The following is a 19,258-nucleotide window of genomic DNA, read 5'->3' on the forward strand; positions in this document are numbered from 1 at the left end:
AACGAGTTGCTAACTAATTATGCAGATGGCCCATAATAACTGTCACTGGAGTAGTAATTTAGTCTGCTGTACTAATCTGTGATTGGAAACATTGATTATCGCGTAAGGGACCGGACTACACAGCTGAAGAGACCTATACATGTATACCGGTGATACATCGCTGCAAAGTCTCAGATTTACTAACATACAATACGTACAAGAGCCAAGACGGAACAATAAGAATAAAAAACAAAGAGACACGTCCTGAGATGCAAGAGGCTTTATCGCAGGGATGCAATATTTATCTTGTAGTGTTCGGCATATTCATGGAAGTAGTAATAAATACAACGCAAGGAAGATTCATCAGTGAGATTAAAATTCTGGGTGAAGGTGTGCAAATGATAAGATTCGCTCAAGATAATGCTTTTACTGTGATAGTGAAAAGAATTATATGGCATGCTGATTGGGATGAACAGTCCACTGGACACTGTATGTGAATTGAGACTACACAAGAAACTAAAGTTTGTGGACCAGCAATAGATACATCGTAGACAAACTTAGCACCAAAATTAGAGAACCACTTAGTAGATGAAATGAAAAGAATCTGCTACCTTGCAAGCAAAATAACGCGTGCCAGGCGAACCAAATACAATATGAAGCGGACTGGAAGAGGCAAAGAGGGAATTCCTGGCCAGAAAAAGACCTTTAGTGTCAGACATAGGCAGTGACTTGAGAAACATTCAGATAATGTACGTCAAGGGTAATTGGAAAAAAGTCCTAGAGACACAGGAGAATGCGAGCTGGATTACATCATGGTGAGAGAATATATTCCGTAATCAGGTACGGGGTTTTAATGAGTATCTAGGAAGAGATATAGACAGACCACATTTTGGTAATGATTAAGAAAATGTTGAAGTTTGAGACAATTATGTGCGATACAGAAGCACTGAGGAATGATGATATGCTTTTGTAGGTGTATGTGGCTGTAGATACTATATTAGTGAACACCGGAGCAAATAGTTCAGATGAAGAGGAATAGTCATCCCTAAGAAGGTCAATCACAACAGAAACACACTTACAAGGAAGGCAACTGCCATGAAGTCTTAGACAACAGAAGACATGATTCAGTTGATCGACGAAAGAAAGAAATTGAAAAATATTCAGGATTAGAAAGGCATACAGCAATTTAAGTAACTTATAAATGAAATCAATAGAAAGAAGATGAGAGTTAAAATGAAATGACATACAGAAGAGCCGAAATGACATTTAATGAAACAACAGTAAATACGTCAGTGTTAAGACACTACTTTCAAGGAGGCCGCCTTTATTTCCTTTCCGTTGTACGAACTTTCAGGCGCCACGTGTCGTTTTCAGCTCTTCATCTTTCGATCTTCCGTTCCGCTCTCCATCATAATTTCAGTGTTTCTTCTTCATTTCTTCAGTGCACTTTGTGCCTTCCGTTTTACTTTTTAACAAATTTCCTCCTGAACATTTCTGCTTGTTTCTTTCCATCTTTGTCTTGATCTCTTGAGCCCGTGTGGTTGTTGACTTTTGCTTCCAAAGATATTTCGAGATGGTTTTAATTAGTTAGTTGGCATCTATTCTGTAAATACGGTCAAGGAAATGCAATCTCCACATCTTCATTGTTTGTGGTATGTTTTCTACATTTTGATAAATTTCATTATTCCTTCTTAATTTTGAAACATATTAAATTTATAGAAGACGTAATCTATTTTTTTATAATCTTTTCTAATAGTTGCACGTATTCAGACTTATAAAATCAGAGCTAAGATTTGCCTGGCATTTAGGGATTCCGGTTCCATTTCTGTATTGCAGTGCTTTATGTTAAGGCATTTATATATGAACATTTTGCTATAGGTATTCTCAACCATAGCCTAAGACTTATCAATTGGAAACCTGTACCATGTGCATCTAGTACATACAGAAAAACAGATGGATATAACAGAATAACTCAAAAATTAACGTAGGTGTTAAAAAAACACCGTGTATTTGTAAATAGTTCGATAATTTAAAAAGCTGCCAAGAATCATTACAAATCACACATTGAAATATATATTACTAAATCATTTTCTTTATACTGTAGAGTACTGTTGATGACCAACGTGAACAGTAGAAACGTGTCTGGTAGACAGAAATACACCATATTGGGAAAAAAACTAAAAACACGACCAACCACGAAGGAATTATCCTAATAGGACAGAAATACATACATGTGACGTACATGTAGAGACAAACAAATGACCAGGCTTTCATAAAAAAAATGAATGATCTATTCAAGAGCAAGTCAATGATGAGTTGGTCTGTCTCTAGCGCCGACCGTGGTGGTCGAGCGGTTCTAGGCGCTTCAGTCTGGAACCGCGCGACGGCTACGGTCGCAGGTTCGAATCCTGCCTCGGGCATGTATGTGTGTGATGTCCTTAGGTTAATTAGCTTTAAGTAGTTCTAAGTTCTAGGGGAGTGATGACCTCAGATGTTAAGTCGCAAAGTGCTCAGAGCCATTTTTTTCAGTCTCTGGCCCTTAAGCAAGCAGTTATCCTGCTTGTCTTTGATTGACAGAGTTGTTGGACGTACTCCTGAGGGGTATCGTGCCAAATTCTGACCAGGTGACTCGTCAGATAGTCAAGATTACGGGTCGGTTACAGGGCTCCGTCCATAATGCTCCAAACTTTCTCAGTTGGGTAGAGCTCTGGCGGCTTCACCGGCCAAGGTGGGGTTTGGCCTGCACGAAGACAAGCGGTAAACACTCGTGCCGTTTACGGGCAGGCATTACCTTGCCGAACAGTAAGCCCAGGATGGCTTACCATGAAGGGCAAAACAACGAGGCGTAGAGTCTCATCGACGCACCGCTGTGCTGTAAGAGTGACACGGATGACAGCCAAAGGGGTCTCGCTATGAAAAGAAGTGGTATCCCAACTACCACTTCTGGTTGTATGACGGGTGACGGTCAGGTTGGTATTCCACCGTTGTTCGGGACGTCTCCAGACACATCTTCACTGGTCATCGAGGTTCAGTTCGAAGCGGGACTCATCACTGTAGACAATTCTACTCTAGTCAGTGAAATTCCAGGCCGAAGACGTGTCTAGAGTCGCTCCAGACAGCGGTCGGGTACCAGACTGGCTGCCGCCCGCCACACAGCTCTACAGCCAGGAGTTATGTCTCGTGGACGATTTCTTTTCATAGCAGGACCCCTTTGGTTGTTACCCGCGGCATCCTACGATACTCGACGGCCCGTTTCGTTACCTTTCATGGCAATCAATCCTGGGCTTATATTTCAGCAAGATGACGCCTACCTACATGCAGCTAGAGTTTCTGCTGCTTGTCTTTGCGCTTGCCAAACACTACCTTGGACAATTAAGTTCGCCGGACCTCTCCTCAATTGAGAAAGTTTGAAGCATTATAGGCAGGGTCCTCCAAACATCTCTGGATTTTTACGATCTAACGCACCAGCTGGACAGAATTTGGTGCCATATCCCTCAGCAGGACTTCCAACAACACTGTCAATCAATGCCAAGCCGAATAAATGCTCGCGTAAGGGCCGGAGGTGGATTAACGCGTTGATTACTTGCTCAATTTGTGAATTTATTCCTCTCGAATAAATCATCCAGTTTTCGTAAAATTGTAACCGTTTGTCCGTTCATGTACATAACGTGTACTAATTTCCGTAACATTGGGATAGCTCTTTCATGGTGTATCACTTTTTGTTCAAAGAGTGTACAGCTCTTTATATTATTTCATAATACCTAACTGAAGTAGCAGCTGGGGAAAAATGGCTTCTGGTATTAACAATATCATAGGGTGAACTCTTTCCGTCTTCTGTATCCTTTCCTCTGTACCAGATTTTTCTGATACTTTGTCTTCGATTGTTTCCACCAAATTACTCCACGTCTTCTATGCGACAAAACTCTGTTCTCAAAAATTTTGAAGCAATTTTTATATTCGTAGGAAATTTTTTGTCAGGAGAGATTCTTAAGCCTTCCATGTAAACTATCTTTCCCAGAAAAAATTAACTTGCATTTTGGCTCTTGCTACACTTTCAGGAAACACAGTAAAGTCATTTTAGTCAGTTTATTGCAATTCTACTATTCTTTCTTCCCAACATGAGAAATAATATTTTATACTCTTTAAATTTTTCATTCTTAGTTCTCACAAGTTTTTTTCCAAGATGCAAATGCTTTCTCAGGCACCTGTGTTTATTTTGATAGGTCGTGGTACCTCATCTTTCAGTTTTACTTTTGAGACCGTGTGTGTGTTGTGTACATAGTTCCGCGTAGTTAGCGCATACACAACTTTCCCACTAGAGCGCGCCCCGCTAAGCACAACAGCGCAGGCGCAGCACTCGTCCATCTCCGCACTACGAGATGGCGCTGTCTTAGAGACGGACCAAATTCTGCTTCCGCCGATTCGCGTATTAATATGTAACGCAGCCAATGAGATTGCTGCTAACGTAGAACCTTTTCTCCTCGCGGATCACACTCGTGCAGTGATACATGAACGCGTGAGGTATTATAACGAGTGCCACAAGTTCCTCCAAAAATCGTAACACAACACACACACAAATGTAATACTTACTAATGTAAATCCACCCGATGATGGAGGTTTAAACCTTCGAAACGCGTCGTGGAAATAAATAAAACGGTGACTGGTAACAGTGAATTTGTTGCTTCATTTAATATGTTCTCACTAACGAACCGATCCTAGTTTGGAATTCGTTTCCTATCTTGTATGATAAACAGTTTACGTTACGGTTATTTTGATTACTGGTTTGTTTCTGTTTCATAGTAAAGTGCTGTTTTCGTTTGCTTCTTAAGGTTTATTCTCATATCTCCTGCTCCACTTTGCATATAAAGGCGTGTGTTCACTAACAAGTAACTCAGCCTTCTTAAAGTACTTCTGCAAGTACTTGTTGCATTAGAACAAAAACTTGAGCAAGTTTGCTTCTGTAAGTCGCTTGAGCAAGTTACTTCCATGAAGTTAATTTCAGGAACTTGCTGCAGGGGCCTGCAGATGTGTTTTCACTAGAGCTGCTTCGTGAAATAAGCAAGCGGGGGTCTACATTGTCACGCTTACAGGTCAGAGCTGCTGTCACCGTTTATGCGTTATAAAAATGGTTCAAATGGCTCTGAGCACTATGGGACTCAACATCTTAGGTCATAAGTCCCCTAGAACTTAGAACTACTTAAACCTAACTAACCTAAGGACATCACACACACCCATGCCCGAGGCAGGATTCGAACCTGCGACCGTAGCAGTCCCGCGGTTCCGGACTGCAGCGCCAGAACCGCTAGACCACCGCGGCCGGTGATGCGTTATAATTAAAGAAGGATTTTTGGCGAAAAACGAAATGTTAGAAAAGAGATGTAGTCTGCCTGGACCATGTTTTCATTCACAATAAAAGAAGTCTTTGGATGAAGAAAAGACTACAGAGGCACACATATTGTTCATGAAACAGTTGAAGTAAAATCAGAAAATTTTGCCAAGTTAAAAACTTTGTGATTGTTGTGCACAAGTTTTCAGTATCTGTTGTGCACTGTATAATGAAGTATTCGAAAACAAGGTACAAAAATACGGTATGCTAAGAGACTGCTATTTAATTACTCATCTACTTGTACATCATTATTTATTATCTTTAATATAAATGTGATGCATTTATGTTTACACAGACATTAAAAGAAATATAAAGATGTCTGTATTGCCATTGTACTCCGCTCCTGGTGAGAAAAAGAAATCAAATTCATTTCGCTCTCTTTTGTCTGATAGTGACCAGATATGTTTGTTTATGGGTACCAGTAGTACACTTTTTGTTTCCCATCTTCATTGCGCATTTCTTCTTTCCGAAATTAACATTTTCGTACCAGTACTCAACATACAACACTACTCTAAGTTCGTTGGAAAAGTAAGGAGAGACTGCGATCTAATACACCGGGTCTGAAGGAATACCGGCAGGGTCCTTATAAAGTGTAAGACGCAAATGGCGGTTCTCTAAAAATTCTCAACAGTGTTTCGTGAAAAGAGTCGCCTTCCCTTCTGGGATTCCCATTTGAGTTCGTGGAGCATTTCCGTAACAACGCATGTTGGTCGAACCTACCGGTAACAAATATAGCAACTCACCTCTTAATTGCTTCGATGTCTTCCTTTAATCTGACCTGGTGGGGATCCCAGACACTCGAGCAGTACTAAAGAATGGGTCGGACAAGTTTCTGTACGCAGTCTCCTTTACAAATGAGCTACCCTTTCCTACAATTCCCCAAATAAACGTAAGTGTGCCATTCGCCTTCCCTACGACCGACTTTATGTGCTCGTTCCATTTCTTTCGCTTTCCAGCGTTACGTCTAGATATTTAATGGACGCGACTGAATCAAGAAGCATGGCACTAATATCGTATTTGAACGTTACAAGTCTATTTTTGCTACTCGTGTGCATTAGCTTGGGTTTTTCTACATTTAGAGCAAGCTGCCATTCATCACACCAAATATAAATGTTAAGCCATCCTGTAGCCCTCCTACAGTCGCTTGACAATGACTCTTTCCCATAAATACAGCGTTATCAACAAACCTGTCATATTCGCCTGGGGCATTCATTATGGTATCCTTACCTCTGATGAACACTGGTCATCAAGGACACTGTACTAGTTTCAATTATTTTAAAATCTTACAGCCACTCACATATCTGAGAAACTATTCCGTATGCATGATTGTTCGTTAACTGTCTGCACTGGAACGCTGTGTCAAACGCCCTCCGAAAGTCCAGGAATATAGAATCTGCCTGTTACCTTTCATCCATGGTTCGTGGAATATCGTGCGAGGAAAAGGCAATTTGAGTTTCACACGAACGGAGCTTTCTGAACCGTACTGATGTGTGGACAGAAGCTTTTCCGTCTCACGGAAATTTATTATATGTTAACTTGCCGAAGCTACTTCTGCAGAATGACGAAAGTCTACTTGCTGGTGGCGATTCCACGTCAAAGAACTTGCTGAGGTTTACATGGAACTTGTGGAAGTTCACTTGCTGGTGGATGCACGCTTTAGGCTCACACACGTTCAAAGATTCGCAAATTTTTTTGAGTAATTTATAACGGCGTGTTTCCACTACCCAGAAAAGTTCCGCAAAGCTCTTTTAAAAGCTACTTCTGCAAACTCTTTGACATGGGAATGCCCCCAGAACAATCGGCTTTCGCAAGTTTCACCAACTTCCAGGATTGGGTTCCGCAAGTTAGTGGAGACACTTTCTTTCATTCTGTCGCATGTACTTGTGGAATTTGTCAGTTGGTAAAAGTTTTTTTTAATTTGCAAACTTTGGTATTTTGAATACCGGTGCGAAAATGTAATTGTCCAGAAGCAGAAGGCACGAAAGAAAATAGGCCGAAACAAATGTGAATTGCCAACGTATTGCGAAATGAATTTACCGATTACTTTGTTTCATCAGGTGATTAAATTTCAGCTGTTTTTTTCGTTCATTTTAGAGTAAACATAAATGATTTTCAGTTGTAATAAGAGTAATAAATATGGTTTGAAAAAATTTAAGAGTAATTAAAAGGCAATATCTCGGTGCTATAGCTTGTCGTATTTTTGTATCCTCTTTTAGAAAATTTGATTGTACAATAGATAACGTCTGAAGCTTGCAGATGACATTCTCCAAAATTTTTAATCTCTTCAAAGACATCTGACTTTAGTTCATTCGATATCATTTCTTGACATCTACCTTACAACAAAACTGTAAAACCGCTGAAAATATTTGCAAAAAGTTACTGTGGCTGATGTAGGGAGTGTAACAGAATACTATTGGCTGAATTTTAATAGGGTTTTCATAGGTAGCTTGAGTGTAACTTGGATATAGGCTTTATTTCACCAAAATCGGCTAAAGGAAAAAAAAGATATGTTAGTTTCAAGTTTCAGGCGTCTTCTCAGCTTACTAGTTCGGATGTTTACCTCAGTGACATGATCATCACGGCACAGTAGAACAAAGAATCAATAGATGGCGCTGTTACTTCCGTAGTACACCAAAGAATCGATACATTGCGCCGTTAGTTTTTTTTTTGTCTCTGTGACAGATGTACTTTCGAAAGTTTACAACAATGACAGAATTAAGCACCGCAGTCTATATTTACGAGTAGAGACTATATTGAATTTACATGGCTGCGATATACAGATTTACTGATTTCACTTTGTATATTAAAAACTTAACAGAATTGTTTTATTTATAGTTTTCTTTTATTTATGACTTCCTGTCTAGAAAAATGAATTTATTGAGTCCTTCTGAAATCAAGGCGCTATGTAGCTTTCAATGAGAGGATCATGCATTATGTCGCTCCTCACTCCATATTATAAACATGTCTTGTGATAGATCCTTGCAATTAGTGTTAACTGTGTGAAACTAGGGTCGGTCACTAGTCTTAAATATACACACTGTTGTATCCATTTCTTCGCCCAAACGTTTCTTTTCTTCTTAACTTTTAGTTTTCCGTTACGATTTTTGTTCAATAATAATAAATACACAACAACAGTGGCTGCTGCTCTCCTTTTTTATACCACGTTGTAAACATCGACTTTCTTAGACTTGATTATGTCACAACGCGACTCTAGCGGAAACATTTCTGCAAGTTGTTCAGAGGTTTGACTGACGTAAGGCGCATTTAAGCATCGAATTGAATGACTGGTAACGGGTGAAAATTAATGCCAGACCAGGACTCGAACTCAGATTTCCCACTTTACTCGAGTAGTCCCATTAATCGCCACGATCAACCAAACTCACATCGTTTCGGACTCGAATTTGCAAATTGTTACACACTACTGACGTTTCGTCACCTACTCATGAACACCTCGCTGGCGGATCCCTGATTTCCATGAGGTCGGGCATGGTGTGCATCTGCACTGAAAGAGGGATCACTGGTCTACATCTACATCTACATCTACATCCATACTCCGCAAGCCACCTGACGGTGTGTGGCGGAGGGTACCTTCAGTACCTCTATCGGTTCTCCCTTCTATTCCAGTCTCGTATTGTTCGTGGAAAGAAGGATTGTCGGTATGCCTCTGTGTGGGCTCTAATCTCTCTGATTTTATCCTCATGGTCCCTTCGCGAGATATACGTAGGAGGGAGCAATATACTGCTTGACTCTTCGGTGAAGGTATGTTCTCGAAACTTTGACAAAAGCTCGTACCGAGCTACTGAGCGTCTCTCCTGCAGAGTCTTCCACTGGAGTTTATCTATCATCTCCGTAACGCTTTCGCGATTACTAAATGATCCTGTAACGAAGCGCGCTGCTCTCCGTTGGATCTTCTCTATCTCTTCTATTAACCCTATCTGGTACGGATCCCACACTGCTGAGCAGTATTCAAGCAGTGGGCGAACAAGCGTACTGTAACCTACTTCCTTTGTTTTCGGATTGCATTTCCTTAGGATTCTTCCAATGAATCTCAGTCTGGCATCTGCTTTACCGACAATCAACATTATATGATCATTCCATTTTAAATCACTCCTAATGCGTACTCCCAGATAATTTATGGTATTAACTGCTTCCAGTTGCTGACCTGCTATTTTGTAGCTAAATGATAAAGGATCTATCTTTCTGTGTATTCGCAGCACATTATACTTGTCTACATTGAGATTCAGTCACCTTAGTGACTTACACACTGCCATTTAGAAGTTTGCAATTCACTCGAGGTTTATTCTTGCATTATTGCATATGGAATACAAGATCACATTCACAAGTCTATAGCACAAACGGTTCCGAGGTACCAGTTATTGACCCATGCTGAAGCACCCATACTAGTGTGGCCTCTATGAAGCGCAATGCAGTCGATCGTACAGATGGCGAATCCCGTCCTGGGATACGTTACGACACGCCTGCTCGACCTTGTGAGAGCTACGGTTGACGAGTCACACAGATCACTTTTCGTCCTATCACATGCCGCACGTACTCGATTGGAGACAAAGCCGGAGATCCCGAATGACCAGGAAAGTTTCTGCACGCTTTGCAGAGCACGTTGAGTTTCACGGGCAGTGTGTGGACGAGCGTTATCCTGTTGGGACAACACTTCACAGTCCCATTGTAAGAACAGCAAGAGAAAGGGTCTAACAATATGCAGCATGTACCGAGCGCAGGTTGGCGTCTCCTCCGGAAACAGCAAAGATGGACCAGAGCTGCAGCTTGTTGCACCCCAGGCCATAAAGTCTGGAACGGGACCCGCGCGTCTCAGACAAATGCACTCGCGAGACAATGCTCACGAGGTCTACCTTGTACGTGCAAACGAGCCTGCTTTCATTGCTGAAGACCATAGCGCGGCATTCCATCTTCCAAGTGATGCTCTGACGGTACCAGTCCAGCCATGCACTTCGCTGTTGTGGCGTGAGTGGAAGACGGGCTAGAGGTATGCGTGCCAATAGTCCCATTGCCAGTAGCCAGTTCGCAACAGCTCTTGTTGACACATCTGGGCTCACAAGCGCTCTTGTCTGTGCTTTGGTAGCTGTACGATCTGCCACTGCTGTACTTGCAGTACGACGTTCCATCGGGTGTCTGTACTTCTTGGACGTCCAGAACCTCGTCTACGGGTGTGGAGGATGTTCACGTGAGCACTGATACCAGCATCGTTGCACGACTGGCACATCACGTCCAATTTGTGTGGCAGTTCTCCAAAAGGACCATCCCGGCAGTGGGAAGGCCACAATATGACCCCTGTCGACCACAATATGACCCCTGTCGAACTTTTTCAGTTGGCTGTAAGAAGCACCAGTGCGTCTCTGTGGAATGGTTGACTGCTTGCTTCGCACGTTTGCACCACACTGAGCCTTCTGACAACACTCTCTAGTATAGTGTAGACACAGATAGCGCTCTGCTAGCTATGCCACTACGCGATCTGTTGGCGGACGACGTTGAAACAATTACCAGTACATCTACTATCCCTCAGGTAGCATATGGTATGTTGTTGTTGTTGTTGTTGTTGTCTTCAGTCCTGAGACTGGTTTGATGCAGCCCTCCATGCTACTCTATCCTGTGCAAGCTTCTTCATCTCCCAGTACCTACTGCAACCTACATCCTTCTGAATCTGCTTAGAGTATTCATCTCTTGGTCTCCCTCTACGATTTTTACCCACCACGCTGCCCTCCAATGCTAAATTTGTGATCCCTTGATGCCTCAGAACATGTCCTACCAACCAGTCCCTTCTTCTTGTCAAGTTGTGCCACAAACTCCTCTTCCCAATTCTATTCAATACCTCCTCATTAGTTATGTCATCTACCCATCTAATCTTCAGCATTCTTCTGTAGCACCACATTTCGAAAGCTGCTATTTTCTTATTGTCTAAACTATTTATCGTCCACGTTTCAGTTCCATACATAGCTACACTCCACACAAATACTTTCAGAAACGGCTTCCTGACACTTAAATCTATACTCGTTGTTAACAAATTTCTCTTCTTCAGAAACGCTTTACTTGCCATTGCCAGTCTACATTTTATATCCTCTCTGTTTCGACCATCATCAGTTATGGTGCTCCCCAAATAGCAAAACTCCTTTACTACTTTAAGCGTCTCGTTTCCTAATCTAATTCCCTTACAGGATAAGAATCGACTTCGTCTTTTCAGATGTACTAATTTCTCTTCCGGCAGTTTATGATCATAAATCAAGTCTGGTCTTCCAGACATACAGGGTAGGGGAAATAAAAGCGGCCTGCACCCGGGTGGACAGCATTAACGGAGGAGAAAAAGCTACTTCCAACAGGATGGAGCAGCTGCCCATAGAGCCGGCCGGACCTTGGAGGTCATTTACACTGTCTTCGTGCCTCATAGTGTTGTTAGCATAGGTCAGTCTAGAAACATGCCCCAGGCTGTGGCTAAGCCATGTCTCCGCAATATTCTTTCTTTCAGGAGTGCTTGTTCTGCAAGGTTCGCAGGAGAGCTTCTGTAGAGTTTGGAAGGTAGGAGACGAGGTACTGGCTGAAGTAGAGCTGTGAGGACGGGGCGTGAGTCGTGCTTTGGTAGCTCAGTCGGTAGAGCACTTACCCGCAAAAGGCAAAGGTCCCGAGTTCGAGTCTCGGTCCGGCACACAGTTTTAATCTGCCAGGAAGTTTCAGAGGTCAGTCTGGTTGCGGCCCTAGCTGACGGCTCACGTCACCTGGTCTGTCACTGTGCGAGTACTTTATGCGGAGAGCCCTCGAGTCTAAGGTGTATCGCTACAACCCTCATAGTCTTCAAGAAGTACAGCAGTACATTTCGGACGAGATTGCAAGAGTCCAGCTTCGATCCGCCTTCAGCTACTTGCTGCCCAAAAGTGCCAATACATAAATGGTGGTCATTTTCAGTATTTGTTGTAGTCAGGTTAGTACATCTACATCTACATACATACTACGCAATCCACCATACGGTGCGTGGCGGAGGGTACCTCGTACCACAACTAGCATCTTGTCTCCCTGTTCCACTCCCAAACAGAATGAGGGAAAAATGACCGCCTATATGCCTCTGTACGAGCCCTAATCTCTCTTATGTAATCTTTGTGGTCTTTCCGCGAAATATAAGTTGGCGGCAGTAAAATTGTACTTCATTCAGCCTCAAATGCTGGTTCTCTAAATTTCCTCAGTAGCGATTCACGAAAAGAACGCCTCCTTTCCCCAGAGACTCCCACCCGAGTTCCTGAAGCATTTCCGTAACACTCGCGTGATGATCAAACCTACCAGTAAGAGATCTAGGAGCCCGCCTCTGAATTGCTTCTATGTCCTCCCTCAATCCGACCTGATAGGGATCGCAAACGCCCCAGCAGTACTCAAGAATAGGTCGTATTAGTGTTTTATAAGCGGTCTCCTTTACAGGTGAACCACTTCTTCCCAAAATTCTACCAATGAACCGAAGACGACTATCCGCCTTCCCCACAACTGCCATTCCATGCTTGTCCCACTTCATATCGCTCTGCAATGTTACGCCCAAATATTTAATCGACGTGACTGTGTCAAGCGCTACTCTACTAATGGAGTATTCAAACATCACAGGATTCTTTTTCCTGTTCATCTGCATTAATTTACATTTACCTATATTTAGAGTCAGCTGCCATTCTTTACACCAATCACAAATCCTGTCCAAGTCATCTTGTATCCTGCTAGAGTTACTCAACGACGATACCTTCCCGTACACCACAGCATCATCAGCAAACAGCCGCACATTGCTATCCACCCTATCCAAAAGATCATTTTTTTTTTTTTTAATTATGAATTTGGCCAGCTATGGACCGCATACAACTTAAGACTTCTGGTGTTTCTTTTTCTTCCGTTCTTCCCAGTACTTCTTCATTTTCTCGCCAACTGCTCGTCTCTGCTCATCTGTCCACACTCTCTTGGGTCGAGGTTTTGGCGCATCTTCTTCATAGTTTGCGTTTTCTATAAGTAGCCTAAAGTTATTCCTGTCACGTATTATTTCTTCTGTAACACCTATTTTGTTGGCGTCTTTCTTTACTGCTTCTATCCATCCTACGGTGTTTTTCAGCTTACTAACGTAATTAAAAATTTTCTTTGTAATTCGTGTTTCTTCCATTCTTTTTAAATGTCCATAAAATTTTAGCCGTCTCTTCCTCATTGTGTCTATGATCTTTTCTGTATTTTTGTATAGGTCTTCATTTCTCCTTTTAATCCACCTGTTTTCCTTGTTTTTCTCAGGACCTAGAATTTTTCTTAATATTTTTCTCTCTCTTTTTTCTAGTTCTCTTAATTCGCCTTTCTTATTCAATGTTAGGCACTCTGATCCATATGTTGCTTGTGTCCTAATAACTGAATTATAATGTTTAATCTTTGCTTGTATGGATATTGATTTCTTATTGTAGTAGTTTTGTGTTAATTTATATGCAAATTCCAACTTTTTTATTCTTTCTTTATTTGTTGTGTTATCCAGTCCATTGGCTTGGATCCACTCCCCCAGGTATGTGAATCTATCAACTCTTTTAATTTTTCCATACTTTGTTTTCATAAACTTTTCTGTATTATGTTTGTGTTCTATATACTCGGTTTTTTCGTAGGATATTTTTAGCCCAGTCTTTTCAGCAATCTCGTGTAACATATCAAGCATGATGGTAAATTTCAAAAGATCATTTATGTAGATATAAAACAACAGCGGACCTAACACACTTTCCTTGGGCACTCCAGATGATACCCTCACCTCCGATGAACACTCACCATCGAGGACAACGCACTGGGTTCTATTACTTAAGAAGCCTTCGAGCCACTCACATACTTGGGAACCAATCCCATATGCTCGTACCTTAGTTAGGAGTCTGCAGTGGGGCACCGAGTCAAACGCTCGTACAGTATTTCCTCTCTTCTGCTGCGTGTCTTTGTACCCTAGAACTCTGTTCCCTGGGCTACTTTTATTTGTGCCACCCTGTACTTCTGCAAGTACTTGCAGCTTGATCCTGAAATTAACTTGCCCAATGGATTTGCAGAATAAACTTGCGCAAGTTTTGGTTCCGACGTAGACACATCGGAAAGTACTCGCAGAAGTTACTAGTGCAGACACACCTTCCTGGGACTGGGACGTTATATCCAGTAGGGGGCTGGCCACAGCTGGAGACGGCCCCCGTCACGCCTGGCCGCGCCGCAGCGGCCGGACCACACCCGGAAGCCGCGGCCGGATTCGCGGAGGTCGCCGGCTGGCCGTGCGCAGCTGCGGAGCGCGGCTGGCAGGCTGGCTGGCCGTTCGGGCGGCGGCGTCCGGGCCGGCAATTACGAGAGCCGGGCCGCGCCGAGCCGGAGAGAGAGAGCGGCAGCGCGCGGGGCCTCTAGGAGGCGGCTGCGGCTGCGGCGGCGGCGGCGGCGGCGGCCCGAGCCACACACGTCGGGACCACCCAGCGCGGCCGGGCCCGCTCCGCTCCGCTCTGCCCTGCTCTGCTCTGCGGAAGTGTGCGGCCCGCTGCCCCACTCCGCCCAGCAGCTGCCGGCCGCCCGCCGTCAGCTGTGCCCCACGCAGGGGGCGCCGGGTTCGCTTCCCGGCGCTCCAGATCGCCGCCGGGCCGCCCAGGTGGCCCGAGGCGGTGACCGCTTCTAGCTATAGCCTGTCGGTAAACTGAAGAGCGAGCGAGCGAGTCCCCACTCTGCCAAGTCAGCTGCGTCACAAGGCTCTTGTACAGGCTGTTTGACTAACAAGGGGAGGCCGGCAATTGTGAAATTCAGATTCGATTCATTCTGCGCATAATAAAAGCTCATGGCCAGAGGTGTAATGTGCCAAAGCACCAAGATGCACTTCTCAGCCGTTCTCGAGAAAATCGACAGTTAAAAGAAACCGTTGCGGTGAAATACTCTCTAAGAGTAGAAATTTTCTGCAGCGTCGTGGTACAGCGGTAAGCGCTCGGGTTCGTAATCCGAAGGTCGCCGGATCGAATCCCGAACCATTCAACCATTTTGTTTTAGTATTTGTTTTTTGTAATTCATATATATATATATATATATATATATATATATATATATATATAATTCCCGGCCATCAGTTGCAACAATTATGCATATAATAAGTTGTTGAAAGTCGTTTGTCGTGGAAAAACTGGCGACTTCGAACATCATTATGTTTTCCGCAAACAAAGTTGTATTTCACAAATTTTATTGCCTTCATAATGTTAACCACATATAGTTAACGGAAGACGTAGAAACGATATTCCGAAACGAATACGTATAGCGTAAGTCAAACGTTCGAATTAGAATAGAGACCCCACGAACACAAACTTGCTGTGGCAGGTATGAAATATAAACTCCGTTACTCGCTCGTTACACTTGAAGGACAGATGTTGAATGGGCCGAAACGAGCCGCCGCATAATAGAGTAGTTGCGTGCTAACTTCGGAAGAAGGTAGATGTGGTCCCTAGCGCAACTTATAACATCGTCGGAAATCAGTGTGGACGGGAGAGCTTTGGTACACCCTGTTAAACAAATGGAAAATGGAGGCGGTACAATTGGAGAGCGATCCGCCTTCACCAACATGCATAAGCAATTCATTAATAGTATATATATATATATATATATATATATATATATATATATATTTGAATTACAAAAAAATAATAATAAAAAAAATTGCATGGCGCGAGATTCGATCCGGCGACCTTCGGGTTACCAACTCCAGCGCTTACCGCTGCACCACGACGCTGTAGAAAATCATTAACAGTAGAGTATTTCACCGCAACGGTTTCTTTTAACTGTCGATTTTCTCGAGAACGGCTGAGAAGTGCATCTTGGTGCTTTGCCACATGACACCTCTGGCCATGAGCTTTTATTATGCGCAGTATGAATCGAATCTGAATTTCACAATTGCCGGCCTCCCCTTGTAAGTACTACCGCCCCTGCCGCGGCGCGCGCTTCAACCTTCGTGCGCTCGCACTACAAATAGTCACGCGAGCGCTCGCGCGGACGGTCGGCCGCCCGACCGCCCGAGACTTTTCATCAATCTCTTGAGGTTTACCGTTTTTAAAGGTCATATTTCCATAAAATAACGACATAGGATATCTCACACAATATTGCAAACACATTTGTAGTCAAAATTATTTATTGAACAATAAAATATACAATGGAATACAAAAAGGAAGCCAAATGCCCAAATGAAATATAAGAACATTTTTTTTTAATTGTAATGTTTTGGGACTATATAATGTAATACTTAAGACTAGAATTATTCACTGTCTTAACTCTTCACAAGAAAAGCTAATTTTGCTTTCAAAAAAGAATTTTTGATTGAAAACGTCACAAACATTTCTGTCAGATGAAAAATGCTGATCAGTCTGTATCCATTTCATTTTCGTTTTGAGGCTGACAACAATTATTGCACGTAACTGTCGTGGTTGAATGTCGTAGACAGACGTTTCTTCCACATTCACCGCATTCTCGCTTTGTTTTTATATTATTTTTTGAGCCACACAAATAACATATTCGTCTCCTTGTAGGGGTTGATACAGCTGGATAAACTACGTCATTCTCTCTGTAATTTTCCAAAAATACTAACAAATCTTTGGGTAAATGCTTCAGTTTGGCTCTTTCTTTCAGGTTTTCGCTCATCAGTTCCAAAGATAACGCATGTAAGAATTTTCTTCTCGTTTTTTCTTTCATATTACCTGTGTTGAATTGAAAAATGCGTAACGAATTTATTCCTGCCAATTCAAGTAAGCGGAAAAATATACATGCAGGCAACCTTTGTCTTCTTCTTGATGTTGAAATTCTGGAGCACATGCACATTGACTAGAGAATTGGAAGAGTCTATAAAATTGAGGAATTATAGAGGAATTACAAAAAGAAATACTTACATTCCGAAGTAGACGAGTAGAACAAAGTCTTGTAAACGCTCGCAAGGCGGTAACTGACCGTTTTTGTAAGTGCCGTAAGCGCTTGCAAGGCGGTAAACTGACCGTGTTTGTAACATTTAGTTATAAGTTGGCACAGTGGATAGGCCTTGAAAAACTGAACACAGATCAATCGAGAAAACAGAAAGAAGTTGTGTGGAACTATGAAAAAAAATAAGCAAAATATACAAACTGAGTGGTCCATGCGCAAGATAGGCAACATCAAGGAGAGTGTGAGCTCAGGAGCGCCGTGGTCCCGTGGTTAGTGTGAGCAGATGTGGAACGCGAGGTCCTTCATGCACCTACAGGGACATAATACCACAGGCAGCCACCACCAGAAGCGCAGGTGCCATAATTTCGGGGGACTTCAACACGATCGACCACAAATATCTCGTAGAGACACTAAACAGACTCGGGTTTGGGCAAAAATTCATCACAATCATCCAGAAGATACTAAGTACTGCGAGATCGACAGTAATAATCAATAGTTCGCAAGGCGGTAAACTGACCGCCGAACGTGTTCGGACCTATTTGAACTTGTCCTGAGAGGCTGAGAGGTGCGACTTGGACGAACTTTGAGCAGCATCTGTCGGAAAAAAGCACAACTAGAGAATACATGTCCCTCCCGCCGCCTCGTTACCTTTGTGGAATAAGTATGGCGCGAAATTTCAAAAAGGCGGTCACTTCACCGCCCGCGCGAGCGCTTGAAGGTTAAATCTGTGGCAACGCCGTGTACAGATACGTACCGGCTGCTTTTATTTTTAGACAAATGCATTGAGACCATAAGGAATACAAAAAACGATACCTTCTTCCGAAACACAATATTATAGAGTAAATAATGTTAACATAACAATGGAAGTCAGGATTATACTACTAACATAGAACCGAATGCCTGTTCATTTGAATGTACTGTATGTTCCTCTATTGCTATTCGTAAAACGAACCCCATATAATGCAATCAATCTGTAGAATTTGAGGCTTGTTCTTTCTTTGTGTTTCTACTAAAAGTTAGAAGTTTTCTTTGAAGAAATGCATTGAAACTTAACAATTTTTGCAACACGAAGAGTCTTTAAAAAGTAAGCAGAAATTTATAAGTTTTGCGTGTTGTATTAGGCCGACTTGCACTACTTTTCCTCACTGTCTTCGTAAACATGTCTCAAAAGTATGTGCACCATGTTATGCATATTGGGTATTTACTCTGTTGTCAGCTGTCAAAAAGGTTACATGTGTTTTGGTAGCATCAAAAAAATGGTTCAAATGGCTCTGAGCACTATGGGACTTAACATCTATGGTCATCAGTCCCCTAGAACTTAGAACTACTTAAACCTAACTAACCTAAGGACAGCACACAACACCCAGCCATCACGAGGCAGAGAAAATCCCTGACCCCGCCGGGAATCGAACCCGGGAACCCGGGCGTGGGAAGCGAGAACGCTACCGCACGACCACGAGATGCGGGCTTTGGTAGCATCAACCATTATTCGTTTTGTGTAAAAATAGATTAGAGAATCTGTATTACATTTTGTTATAGGAATGGAATGAAATTTTTAGAAATGTTAAATATTGCTTTGGTGAGCTGGGTGAGCCTGTTATAAGTGAACCAGGGGCATACATGTGGTATAAACATTTCAAAGCACGCCTTAAATGACAGCGGTTTTACAAGCATGGATGAGATTAAAAATGCACAATTAAGAGACCTATAAACTACCCCGAAGAAACAGTTCCTAAAGAATTTCGGAAATTGGAAAAAGCAATGGCACAAGTGTATAGTATTTAATGGGGAATAATATTGCTGTAGATTAACAAATAAAGTTCTTACCAAAAAATAAAAATTACTACGTGAACGCATCTCGTATGTCAAACGTTTTGCTTAGAAGTCCAAAATCCACGTGCATGTTTCGAAGAAAAAGTGTTTAGAATAGCTACTGCGCACAAATTTCAAGCAATATGTCTCAGAATCAGGTGA

Source organism: Schistocerca cancellata, chromosome 6 (genome assembly GCF_023864275.1).
Source record: "Schistocerca cancellata isolate TAMUIC-IGC-003103 chromosome 6, iqSchCanc2.1, whole genome shotgun sequence".
Lineage (NCBI taxonomy): Eukaryota > Metazoa > Arthropoda > Insecta > Orthoptera > Acrididae > Schistocerca > Schistocerca cancellata.